Raw genomic sequence first — 12,423 nt, forward strand, 5'->3', positions numbered from 1 at the left:
AACATAACTACAACGTTAGGCTAGGAGTTTCTGTAACAGTGTTTTCACAGTAGTTCTATAGTCAAGAAGAAGACACAATCTCAGGGCTTGGCTACACTTGCAAGTTAGAGCATATTAAAGCAGCCCGGGGTGCCCTAACTCCTGATGTGTCCACACTGGCAAGGCAAGTAGAGTGCCCGGACTCCGTGGATGGAGCGCCCCGGTAATCCACCTCCACGAGAAGCAAAACACTTGCTGCGCCCCGTCTGGAGTGCCGCAGCACCAGTGTGGATGCCCTGGTCTATTAATGCACTCTGCTTGGCCTCCAGAAGTGTCCCATAATGCCTGTTCTAACCACTCTGGTCATCACTTTGAACTCTACTGCCCTGCCCTCAGGTGACCAACTGTCAGACCTGCCCTTTAAATCCTCTGGGAATTTTGAAATTCCCCTTCCTGTTTGCTCAGCCAGGCATGGAGTGCTCTCAAAGCATCTTTCCAGGTGACCAGGCGAGCCCCAATATGGAGCAATGGTGAGGTGCTGGACCTCATCCGTGTTTGGAGGAAGCAAGCTTCCAGTCCGAGCTGTGCTCCAGCCATAGGAATTACGATACCTTTGCACAGATATCAAGGGACATGATGGAAAGGGGCCATGACCGGGACGCACTGCAGTGCAGAATTAAAGTGACGGAGCTGCCTACCGCAAAGCCCATGAGGCAAACTGCCGCTCTGGTGCTGCCTCCACAACCTGCCGTTTCTACAAAGAGCTAGACGCAATACTTGAGGGGGACCCCACCTCCACTCTGAAGACCACCCTGGACACTTCAGAGCCCAGTTCAACAAGGCAGGAGGAGGAGGAGGAAAGCGGGAGTGAGGATGCTGAGGAGGAGGGGGGACAGCCCGGCATCCCTAGATGCATGCAGCCAGGAGTTGTTTTCAAGCCAGGAGGAAGGTAGCCAGTCGCAGCAGATGGTGCTTGGGGAAGAACAAACACCAGAGGAGGTTCCCGGTAAGCGGCTTTTATTTTGGGAAGGAAGTTATTCGGTGCGAGCTCTTGGGGTGAGGAGGGTTAGGGCCGCATGCATGCCTAAATGCGGAATAGGGCGTCGATGTGCTGTCTCACATTGCGGTAATAGCCCTCAGTGATCTTTTCAAAGGTCTCATGTAGAAGCTGGGCAATCCGCTTGCGCAGGTTCCTTGGCAGAGCTACTGTGCTCCTTGTCCTCTTAAGGCTAACATGTCCACACCACTGTGCCGAGACAGGCGTGAGGACCACTGCTACACACAGGCAAGCTGCATATGGGCCAGGGCGGAAGCCGCATTGTAGTAGAAGATCCGCCCTTGCTTCCCAGGTCACCCTCCACAGTGAGATATCTTCCAGGACAAACTCATCCTGTGGAAAATGTGGGGACAGTATTCAGTATAGGAGCCCCCTGCCACTGTTGGCCCTCCCCAAGGCACAGAACCCCAGAGGACAGTACAGCCGTGAACATTAGCCCCCCTTGCTCCTGTGTTTAGTCGCTCCTGTGGGTTATGTGCGCTCGGTTTGGGACGGGCAATTTCTGCTATTGTGTACACTGTACTTGTCTTTAAATACGGGGAATCATTGCTCTGTCTGGTGTGAACAATGCTGCCTCTGTTAAGTGTTGCATTTTGGCTTTACAGATGCAACCTTGAGATCTCAGCCATCCTTGTTATCAATGGCCGAAAGACTCCAAAGAATCAGAAAGCGTCTGCGAAGAAGCAAAGAGGACATGCTGTATGAAGTCATGCAGCAGTCCCTTAATGAAAATCAAAAGTGCAGGAGTGGCGGGAGAGTGAAAGGAGGCTCCGCCAGCAGAATGCGAATTGCTGGCACCAAAGCACAGAGAGGCTGCTAAGCATCATGGAGCACCAAGTGGATTTGATACAGGCGCTCGTAGCAATGCAGGTGAAGTACATCCACGCCTGCCCCCCGCTGCAGCCCTTGTCCCTTGTCCCAAAATTCTTTCCCTTGTGGCCCATGTCACCGCCAACCCACTTTCCCCAACATCCAATTTCTTATCAGCTGCCTCCAGCACCTGTAGCTTCACCACCCAGCCCTGCAAACTATGACCTTTACCCACTGCACTCAACCCCCATCACCATCAATTTTAGCCAACCTGAAGTGCAACACTCATTGTACGGCACTCCAGACAGGAAGGCTGAGTATGATATCAGGACATATGCAAATCTCTGATTGTCTCGTTCCCCACCCCACCCACCCACTTCCCTCACAGCACAGATGTGTCAGGCCCTTTCTGTTCCCAAGCAGTTGTGTTTCTTTTCAATAAATCAATTTTCTTTTCAATAAATGATTTTTTGGCTTTGAAAACATTCTTTATTATTGCATTCAGTAAAAGATACCGTAGCCCAGGAAAGCAACAGGCACTGCAAGTTAGTGCATGATACGTAGCAAACACAGATTCCTACTAACATTGGAACCACTGCACTTCACTCCCATGCAGGGCACCAAACATTACTGGTGGCTTTCAGCATCATATTGCTCCCTCAAGGCATCCCTAATCCGTACAGCACCATGCTGGGCCCCTCTAATAGCCCTGCTCTCTAGCTATTCAAATTCAGCCTCCAGGTGTTAAACCTCCAAGTTCCATGCCTGAGTGAAGCTTTCATGCTTCCCTTCACAAATGTTATGGAGGGTACAGCACACGGATATAACTGTGGGGATGTTGTCATCAGCCAGATCCAGCTTCCCATACAGACAACTCCAGCAGCCCTTTAAATGGCCAAAAGCACACACCACAGTAATTCTGCACCGACTCAGCCTGTTGTTGAACCACTCCTTGCTGCTGTCAAGGCTCCCTATGTAGGGTTTCATGAGCCATGGCATTAAAGGGTAAGCGGGGTCTCCAAGGATCACAGTGGGCATTTCGACTTCCCCTATGGTGATCTTCTGGTCTGGGAAGAAAGTCCCAGCTTGCAGCTTCCTGAACAGGCCTGTATTCCGAAAGATGTGTGCGTCATGCACCTTTCCGGATCAGCCTACGTTAATGTCAATGAAATGCCCACGGTGATCCACAAGCGCCTGGAGAACCATAGAGAAATACCCCTTCCGATTTATGTACTCAGAGGCTAGGTGGGCTGGTGCCAGAATTGGAATATGCGTCCCATCTATCCCCCCTCCACAGTTAGAGAAACCCATTTGTGCAAAGCCAGCCACAATGTCATGCACGTTACCCAGAGTCACAGCTCTTCTGATCAGGATGCGATTAATGGCCCTGCAAACTTGCATCAACACGATTCCAATGGTTGACTTTCCCACTCCAAATTGGATAGTGACCGATCGGTAGCTGTCTGGAGTTGCCAGCTTCCAGATTGCAATAGCCACCTGCTTCTCCACCATCAGGGCAGCTCTCAATCTCGTGTCCTTGTGCCGCAGGGTGGGGCCAAGCTTAGTACATAGTCCCATGAAACTGGCTTTTCTCATACAAAAGTTCTGCAGCCACAGCTCGTCATCCCAGACTTGCATGACGATGTGATCCCACCACTCAGTGCTTGTTTCCCAAGCCCAAAAGTGGCGTTCCATGGTGGTGAGCATGTCGGTGAATGCCACAAGCAATCGCGTGTCGTATGCGTTATGTGAGTCAACATCATCGTAGGACTCTTCACTGTCAGTTTGTAGCGTAAGGAGTAACTCAACTGCAATTCATGATGTGCTGGCAAGACCCATCAGCATATTCCTCACACATTCAGGATCTATTCCTGCAGACCGAAAGGGAAGACAGAGCGCGCAGTACAAAAACCATTGAAAGATGGTGCCAAATGTGGACGGAAGCACAGGGATTGCTGGGATGCGAAGCGATGCATCACGGGGCATTGGGACAGGACCCAGAATGCCCCGCACACTCCCACTCCCTTCCCACAAGCCACAGCGCCAGAATGGGAAGAGGTGCTCTGTGGGATAGCTGCCCATAATGCACCGCTCCCAATGCCGCTGCAAGTGCCACAAATGTGGCCACGCCACTGTGCTTGCAGCTGACAGTGTGAACACACTGCAGCGCTTTCCCTGCTGGGGTCTCCAAGGGCTGGTTTAACTCACAGCGCTCTACATCTGCAAGTATATCCATGCCCTCAGATGCTGATAATGTTTTGTACATCTTAACAGGCAATGTCTGTGTTTAAAGTGTCTGTCTGTCTCTCTCTCTCTTGCTCGCTCACACACACAAGATGCCCATAATAAACTCCTCATTGCTTGGTATGTATGCTCTGTTTTTTTAGTTCAACTTACAGTATTTATTAACAGATACAGTATTATTGACTCAGAGCAGATGGCTAGGGGCGTGAGTGGGCCAAAGACCAGATATGTACATGAGACACTTCTCTGGAATGCGCTGTTCCTACTAACATGGCTTCAGCCTTTTGCCCAAAACATCTGGGCCTGAAATTGTAGTTGCAAGCTGAATTAGCTGTTCAGCAAAAATAGACGGCAACTGTGACTTTGAATAAAGGTATTTTTGACTCTCAAAAACCAGGCAGAGTTCTATGGTATTAGATCCATATCATTACTTCTAAATCTTCGCAGGTTTCACGCATGGAATGAGCTAAAGGAAATGTCCAGTGGCTCTAACAATAATATGTGTGCTGGGTGTAGTAAACCTGCCCCCAGGGACTGAGTTTACGGGTGGCTGCAGATCATATCATATAATGAATAGCAGCCTAAATAAAGGGAAGGTTTCCTTTGGGAAAAGCCATCTGAAAGAACTTTCGTCAGCACAAAGCATGGTCCTTCTCTACTTCATCTGCAGTTGTAGTAGATTTCAGCTCCACTGCTTATTATTGTATGGAACTCTTTTGCCAAAAATAACTATGAAAGGGTCACAAGCCAAGGCAAAGGTCCACCTAAGCATGGCTAACATTTACTGTTTCACAAAGTTTTCAGAAACACGCACGTTACCAGCAGAGCCTCAGCAGGAGGAAGGGAAAATCCACTTTTTCAGACTAAAAATAAACACAAGATGTTCAATTGCTTAATTTAACTGTCAGCATTTCCAATACTTCCTCTTACACTTTATAAACCAAAATTTTCCCTTTAGATTAAGGGGGAGGGGGGGAGAGGACTTGCTTCCTGATCCTCAACTTTTGCCTAGTATGATTATTGAAACTAGCCATTAAATTCTGTTATTGTGCGTAAATATATTGGAAAACGGAGGGACTAGGTTCTCAGCTGTGTCTGATGCCTGCTGGGTACAGCTGAGGTGAAGAAGGGATGAGAGGCTGCAGAGAACCCAGTTGTGGCTCCTTGATTTGGGGGCCAGTTATACATCAGCTCTGTCCCCAGCATACTTTAAAGCAGACTCAAGGCTTCTTTAAAGTACAATGACTGGTTATAGCAACATCATGCCTGTTACACCCGCTTCTCTCCCTGCATGCCTCTGTAACGCCAACAGACCCCGGTCATTGGTGGGCGGGAAGAGCCTTTACTGCATAAGCTAAAAGCCACATGGCTGTTAGCTAAGGCTGTAGCAGATGTATTAATCTCTCTAAGTAGTCCCAGTGCCACTGGATGAGACAGAGCACCACACCCAGGAGGTGAGTGGGTTACACCTCCTCCAACCAGAGTAGTGAAAAGGTGCTAGATTGCAGGAGAGAGTCTGGCTCCTAGAGTATGATTAAAGGTGCACCAGAAGCTGGCCAGATGCCATAGCTCTCTATATCTCTGGCTCTATGGACCACCCTATTAAATTACCATTTCTAAATGGCTGCTGGAGTCATATGGGAAAAGGGAAGCTGGAACTGGCATGTGCTGTTTTACTCGTGTTTTTTTAAAATATACATTCAAAGGAGAGAGAGAGACAGACAGACACTTTTCACCAGGGCTGCAGTTTGCTAATGATCAGAATGCTCATTTACCCTAACCCTAACCCAGTCCAGATCTACACTACAGACTTTTTTGTTCAATATCTTCATTAATGATCTGGAGGATGGCATGGATTGCACCCTCAGCAAGTTTGCAGATGACACTAAACTGGGAGGAGTGGTAGATATGCTGGAGGCTAGGGATGGGATACAGAGGGACCTAGGCAAATTAGAGGATTGGGCCGAAAGAAATCTGATGAGGTTCAACAAGGACAAGTGCAAAGTCCTGGATGGAAGAATCCCATGCACCGCTACAGACTAGGGACCGAGTGGCTAGGCAGCAGTTCTGCAGAAAAGGACCTAGGGGTTACAGTGGACGAGAAGCTGGATATGAGTCAACAGTGTGCCCTTGTTGCCAAGAAGGCTAACAGCATTTTGGGCTATATAAGTAGGAGCTTTGCCAGCAGATTGAGGCACGTGATCATTCCCCTCTATTCAGCATTGGTGAGGCCTCATCTGGAGTACTGTGTCCAGTTTTGGGCCCCACACTACAAGAAGGATGTGGAAAAATTGGAGGGAGTCCAGCGGAGGGCAACAAAAATGGTTAGGGGGCTGGAGCACATGACTTACGAGGAGAGGCTGAGGCAACTGGGATTGTTTAGTCTTCAGAAGAGAAGAATGAGGGGAGATTTGATAGCTGCTTTCAACTACCTGAAAGGGGGTTCCAAAGAGGATGGATCTAGACTGCTCTCACTGGTACCAGATGACAGAATAAGGAGTGATGGTCTCAAGTTGCAGTGGGGGAGGTTTAGGTTGGATAGTAGGAAAAACTTTTTCACTAGGAAGGTGGTGAAGCACTGGAATGGGTTACCTAAGGATGAAGGGTTAATGTCTAGCTATTCCACCTGGAAGCAGGCGGGGCACACCCTGACTGTTTCCTAGGAGCAATGCACACATTGCTCTATCCAAGGACAAGGGCTAGATATGAACCCTGAGAACTTGATTGTTTGGACAGCAACTGTGGGAGGTTTCTTTAGCCTGGGCTCAAGGCCTGAGAACCAGGATTGTAGTAGATAGAGGATGGTAACTAAGCATATGAATCAACGTCATACATTCCTTTGTGTAGCAGTGTGTAATGCTTAGGGGGAGAAATATAATAAAAGGAGAAGGTGGAAGGCAGGGGGGGCAGAACAGCCCATCTCCGCTGACCAGCCTGTTTGCTTGCATAAAGCTGTGTTCTGTCTCATCACTGAACCGCAACATAAGGAGGTGGTGGAATCTCCTTCCTTGGAGGTTTTTAAGGTCAGGCTTGACAAAGCCCTGGCTGGGATGATTTAGTTGGGGATTGAATCATAGAATACCAGGGTTGGAAGGGACCTCAGGAGGTCATCTAGTCCAACCCCCTGCTCAAAGCAGGACCAATCCCCAATTTTTGCCCCAGATCCCTAAATGGCCCCCTCAAGGATTGAACTCACAATCCTGGGTTTAGCAGGCCAATGCTCAAACCACTGAACTATCCCTCCTCCCATTGGTCCTGCTTTGAGCAGGGGGTTGGACTACATGTCCTCCTGAGGTCCCTTCCAACCCTGATATTCTATGCTTCTATGACTTCTGCCAGAACAGCTATGTTTGTGAGAGGCGTGGAGTGGTGTGATCTCTAACCTATGTAGCTAGGCTGACAGAAGTCCCTGGTATAGATGCAGCTATACTAGTTGCACTTTTATTGTTATAGGTCATTTGGTACCCGGGGACAAAACAGTACCAGTAAACCAGCTATATTGGCACAACTTTGCTGGTATAGCTTCACCCACACTAGGAGCACTCTTCAACATAGTATACTGGTATTCTTCTTACAGTAAAAGGCTCCTACTATAGAGGTGGCCTTAGCAAACTGGGTCACACAGAAGTTAAGTGGCAGAAGGGGGAGTGGAAGCCAGGAGTTCTGACTCCAGGTTCTCTGCTCTGACTACAGGATGACATTAACCAATGGAGGCATGGCTCTCTCCGCTACTAGCAATGCTTCTGAGAACGGTGTCCCAGCAGCAGCCAGTGTACATTTCAGAGGCTACAGTATCATACTGAGAAGTGCTGCTTGAATGGCGCTGAAAAGAACACCACCAAATACATGCGAAGTTCCATATCATCATATTACAAAACTCATGCTCCCCTCATGGGCCATTTCATGTTGGTTTTTGGAGATACTAATTATTTCTAATCTTATTTTGCCCCCTCCAGTCAGCCATAATGCCACTTAGTCTGGCAATAGGTTTTCTGACTAGTTAGTATATTTCCTGAATTGTGACATTTTGTATCCCATAATTTCAAAAAGGGGCACTTTGTTGCAAATGATGGCCAGTCAAAAAATTTTAAAATCAGAAATTTCAACTAGAAAATATTATCAACATTGCAATAAAAATAAGGTGGAATATGTAATTTTTTCTGAATGATTTCCTTGCCTTTTTGACCAGCTCTAGTGCTAATGTTTAATTCTAGCAACATTTTTTCCAAACCTTTTTTTCACAGTGGCTATTTGTTGCCCTCAGATACAATGACATCAGCTAAGTTATACTTGCCTGATGCAATCTGAGTTTCATGTGCTAGGTCCCAATAATATTTGTGTTAAGAACATAAGAATGCCCATACTGGCCATAATGTTGAAATTCTTTTACTACTTAGTCCTTTGTCGGTGGCAACAGTGAGAATACATTTTTGTGCAGTTGCATAATATTGTTGTTATTAAATTAAAATTATACTTTGGAGATAATTCTTGTATTGAATGACCAGATACATTATACGATATTTCAGTATTAATAAGATGAGCAAAGAGCCATGTAATGTTACCATAACCAAATGTCCTGGGACAGGGTTAGGAAAAGATTGTCCCATCAACACGGTGTGAACGATAAATCATTGCTTTAATCAATTTCTAGGTTGTCTTCATCAACCTGAAAAGCGGGATGCTCTAGTCATAGCAATTTACTATATATTAATGAATCTAGTTTTAATTCCAAGAAAGAAAGTGTATTGGACCTTGTCCTGCATGTAACTGAATATATAATTTATAGAGAAACGTGAAGCATCTGAGAAATAGAAGGGCATATTCTGCTTTCATCCAAAAGATTGTATAACTATCATGTGTATGTGCTCAAAACCATGCTGGGGATGGGAGGAGAACATTCACTTAATAGGATACAGTAGTGGATGAAAAACATATGTGCTGTGGGGAAAGGGAAATATTTCTAAGATGAGCAAGGCCATGTCAGGACAATTGAGGGCAATGGATTGTTTTTGTAAATTTCCTAGAAGACAACATATGTAAACAGGATAAATGTACTAGTAACAAACTTAGACTGGCAGGGAAATACAAACTCGGAAAGAGAGGGGAAAACACAGTAGAGAAAACTCAGCAGTGTTTGGTTATACAATACATCTGGCAATCAATACAATTCATTGTTAACCACGTGCATATTTTCTAAAATTTAATTGTCACATGGATTTCCTACAGTTTAATTCAGGGTCCCTCAAGAGGTATAAAAGTCCTTGCTTCCAGAACAGAAGACTTCCCCACCCCAGAACACATACAGAATTCCTTTGGGGATCAACAACATTCCCAACGGGTGTAGATTTAATGTGTGTGTTTAATATAATATTTCTGAAAGGTGTTGGTGTGACATCTGTGGATACTGATAATCTGTCTTTTAAGCACAGAACAGGGAAAGCACAGGTGGTGTCAATTCAATTTTCTTTATGCTGCGCATCAATATTTCCCAACAATGACCTGGAGGTACCACTTCTAGGGGTGAGAGTCTCCATGACCACTTAGTCCTTGGCCTCTTCCCAGAATTCTGATTGTGCGGGTTGTACCTGTGGTGTCCAGAGCTACCTACTGGGAAATTGAGAGCCATCAGATTGGCAGATTTAACATTTATCAGTAGGTTTACTTGCGTTGACTTTTTCTGACATTCTATTAATGTAGCTACTATGTGTATATTAATACACTGCTTAGTAGAAGGAAATGCAAATAAAATTAACTCAGTGTTCCTGCTGCTGCTCCCTAGCAATGTGTGAAAAAATGGTATAATGCGTGTTCATTTTAACGTTTCCCAACATAGGCCCAGCTCAGTCCTAGAAAGCTAAAACTAAGTCGAAGTAACTGTTTGTGGTCTCTCTAAATTCACACGTACCTCCAGTATCTCATACAACAGACTAGTCATAACGTTGTACCTCATTGTGGAGAAAACCTGCAAGGTTAATCCCAGAATTAAATGGGAAGATTTTTAAAGACAAACTAAATAACAAAAAATCAGCCAATGGAAACCAGTTAAGATCAGCCGGCAAGAACTTTTCAATGAAGGTTACTATTGCAATGCATTTGAAAGAATAAGGAATCAGCTTTAATGGTGCATAAACTATTAAGTAGATTTCTCTCTGAAAATTAATTAGAATGTCATTAATTTGTCAGCTACTGATGAGGTGATAAATAAACGGAATGGTTTAGCTGAGACGGTTCAGATGAACACTAAGATTTTTCAAGAAACCTATTAGATTTCATTAAATGAAGACTGAAAACAAATAAGGTAGGAGGCAATGATTTTGTCTTCTTTCCCAGCTGTTTCTTCAACCTTTTGAAGTCAAATGTTTGCAACCCTCTTACATTTGCTATGAAAATAAAACATACATAATCTTTAGTTTTGTATATGTATTTTTTTTTGAGAGGGTGACAAAATACTTAAACTTGAAAGGTAAGGTTGTGGTGGAGTGAGATTTTCTTTAGCTCTTTGATTCAATGTCTCCTCCCCCGCGCCCCACCCCATTAGCTTTTATGCCCCCACCCCTTTGTAGTTGTACCCCAGTGGTAGAGAAACACTGCTCCCAGGCTTTCTCATAATATGAGAAATGTAACCTTTGTGTGGTACATATTGGTTCAAAGAGTTTAAAGACAGAAGAGACCCTTCTGATCATCTCTTCTGAATTCCAGCATAACAGAGAACATGTCATTCCTGCATCGAGCTCACTCACTTATGGCTGAATTAAAAAATATCTTGTAGAAAGACATCCGGTTTTGATTTAAAGACCGCAGGTTATAGAGAATCTACGACATAGCTCAGGAAACTGTTTGAATGGCTAATTACCCTCACTGATATCAATGTTTGCCTTATTTCTGGTTTGAGTTTTTTTCTAATAATTAGTTTTTTATATGTTTCATGATTAGAAAAAAACAAAACAAAAACAAACAAAAAACAGTGATTGGACCATAAGCTATACAATTGATCATGGATTCATTGGCTATCAGCTACAGCTTAACTTTCTGTCACACTGCAGCTCGAGTATATGAACTGTTGATTGTAAAGTCACCTTAGATTAGTCATTACTGTCATGACTGAGCCAATTATTTTAGGGGGTGTTGACAATGTGGCAATCAGTAGCGTCTAGTTCTAAGAATGATTTTCTAAAATACACATTAATAAAACCTTAATACTTTGTACACAGAAATTGCCATTCTAGATCAGAGCCAGTGATCCATCTAGCACAATCTTATGTCTCCAATAGTGGTCACTACCATTTAGAGAAGGTTGCAAAAAACCATGAAATGGACAATAATCACCTGCCCATAGGCAAAGTCTCCTCCTAACTCTTCAGTTAGGGGTTAGCTTCCAAACTTGTTTTGTTGTTGTTTTGTTTTTAATCCTTACTAATGTGGTTGGCTCTAAATGTTCACATTATTCATATTGAATATACTATTGCCCCCTTTCAACCTGAGCAGCTAGTCGAAGTCTGGGGCCCTGTGGATATTCCAGTTGAGAGTAGAAATTGGTTAGTCAGAAGTTTTTTTTCATGCAGTTTTGTTTATTTACAAAGAGTGTACAAAGCCCTGTGTCTCAGAATGCAGAGGGACTCAAATAGCAAGAAACGGCTTCATTAGCTCACAGCACTAAGAGCACTCTCTTCAGACTGCAGCCCAGTCCCGAAAGCCTCTTCCCAGGTTTCTTCCAGAGTCAGCCCTCTGTTTCCGTTGCCTTTTTAGGCTGTCCCTGTCCGTTCTTGTCTGATCTCAGTTTGTCTTTTCTTTCCCCTTCCTACCTGTGCCCCTCTCTCCCGCCACCCCCCGCCCAAACAATACTCAGTCAAAAGCTCCTGGGCACATTCACACACACTTTTTATCTTACAGGGGGGTTTCTGCTTACATTATATTAACTGAAGGTGAGTTTACACCTACCAATCTCAATGGGGTTTTAACTCAATCCATGATAAGGTTTTGGCAAACTCATAACAATACTAACAAGTGTAGAGTGCTACACATCATAGGGATTGTCTAGGTCAGGGATCAGCAACCTTTGGCACGCGGCCTGCCAGGGTAAGCCCCCTGGTGGGCCACGGGCCAAAGGGTGCCGATCACTGGTCTAGGTGAACAGGTAGTGCAGGGCAAGTTGAGATGTAAAGCTACAGCACATTAGCAGGCCATGCCCTGTCTGCAGCAGTGGACGCTGCAATTGAACACTAACATTTTCCAAGCCCTGGTCTATACAACAAAGTTAGGTCAACATAAGGCCCCTTACATCAACCCAACTCTGTAAGAGTCTAGACTCTGCACTAAAATGCAGCTCCCCCCAA

Source organism: Lepidochelys kempii, chromosome 8, assembly GCF_965140265.1.
Source record: "Lepidochelys kempii isolate rLepKem1 chromosome 8, rLepKem1.hap2, whole genome shotgun sequence".
NCBI classification, from domain to species: Eukaryota; Metazoa; Chordata; order Testudines; family Cheloniidae; genus Lepidochelys; species Lepidochelys kempii.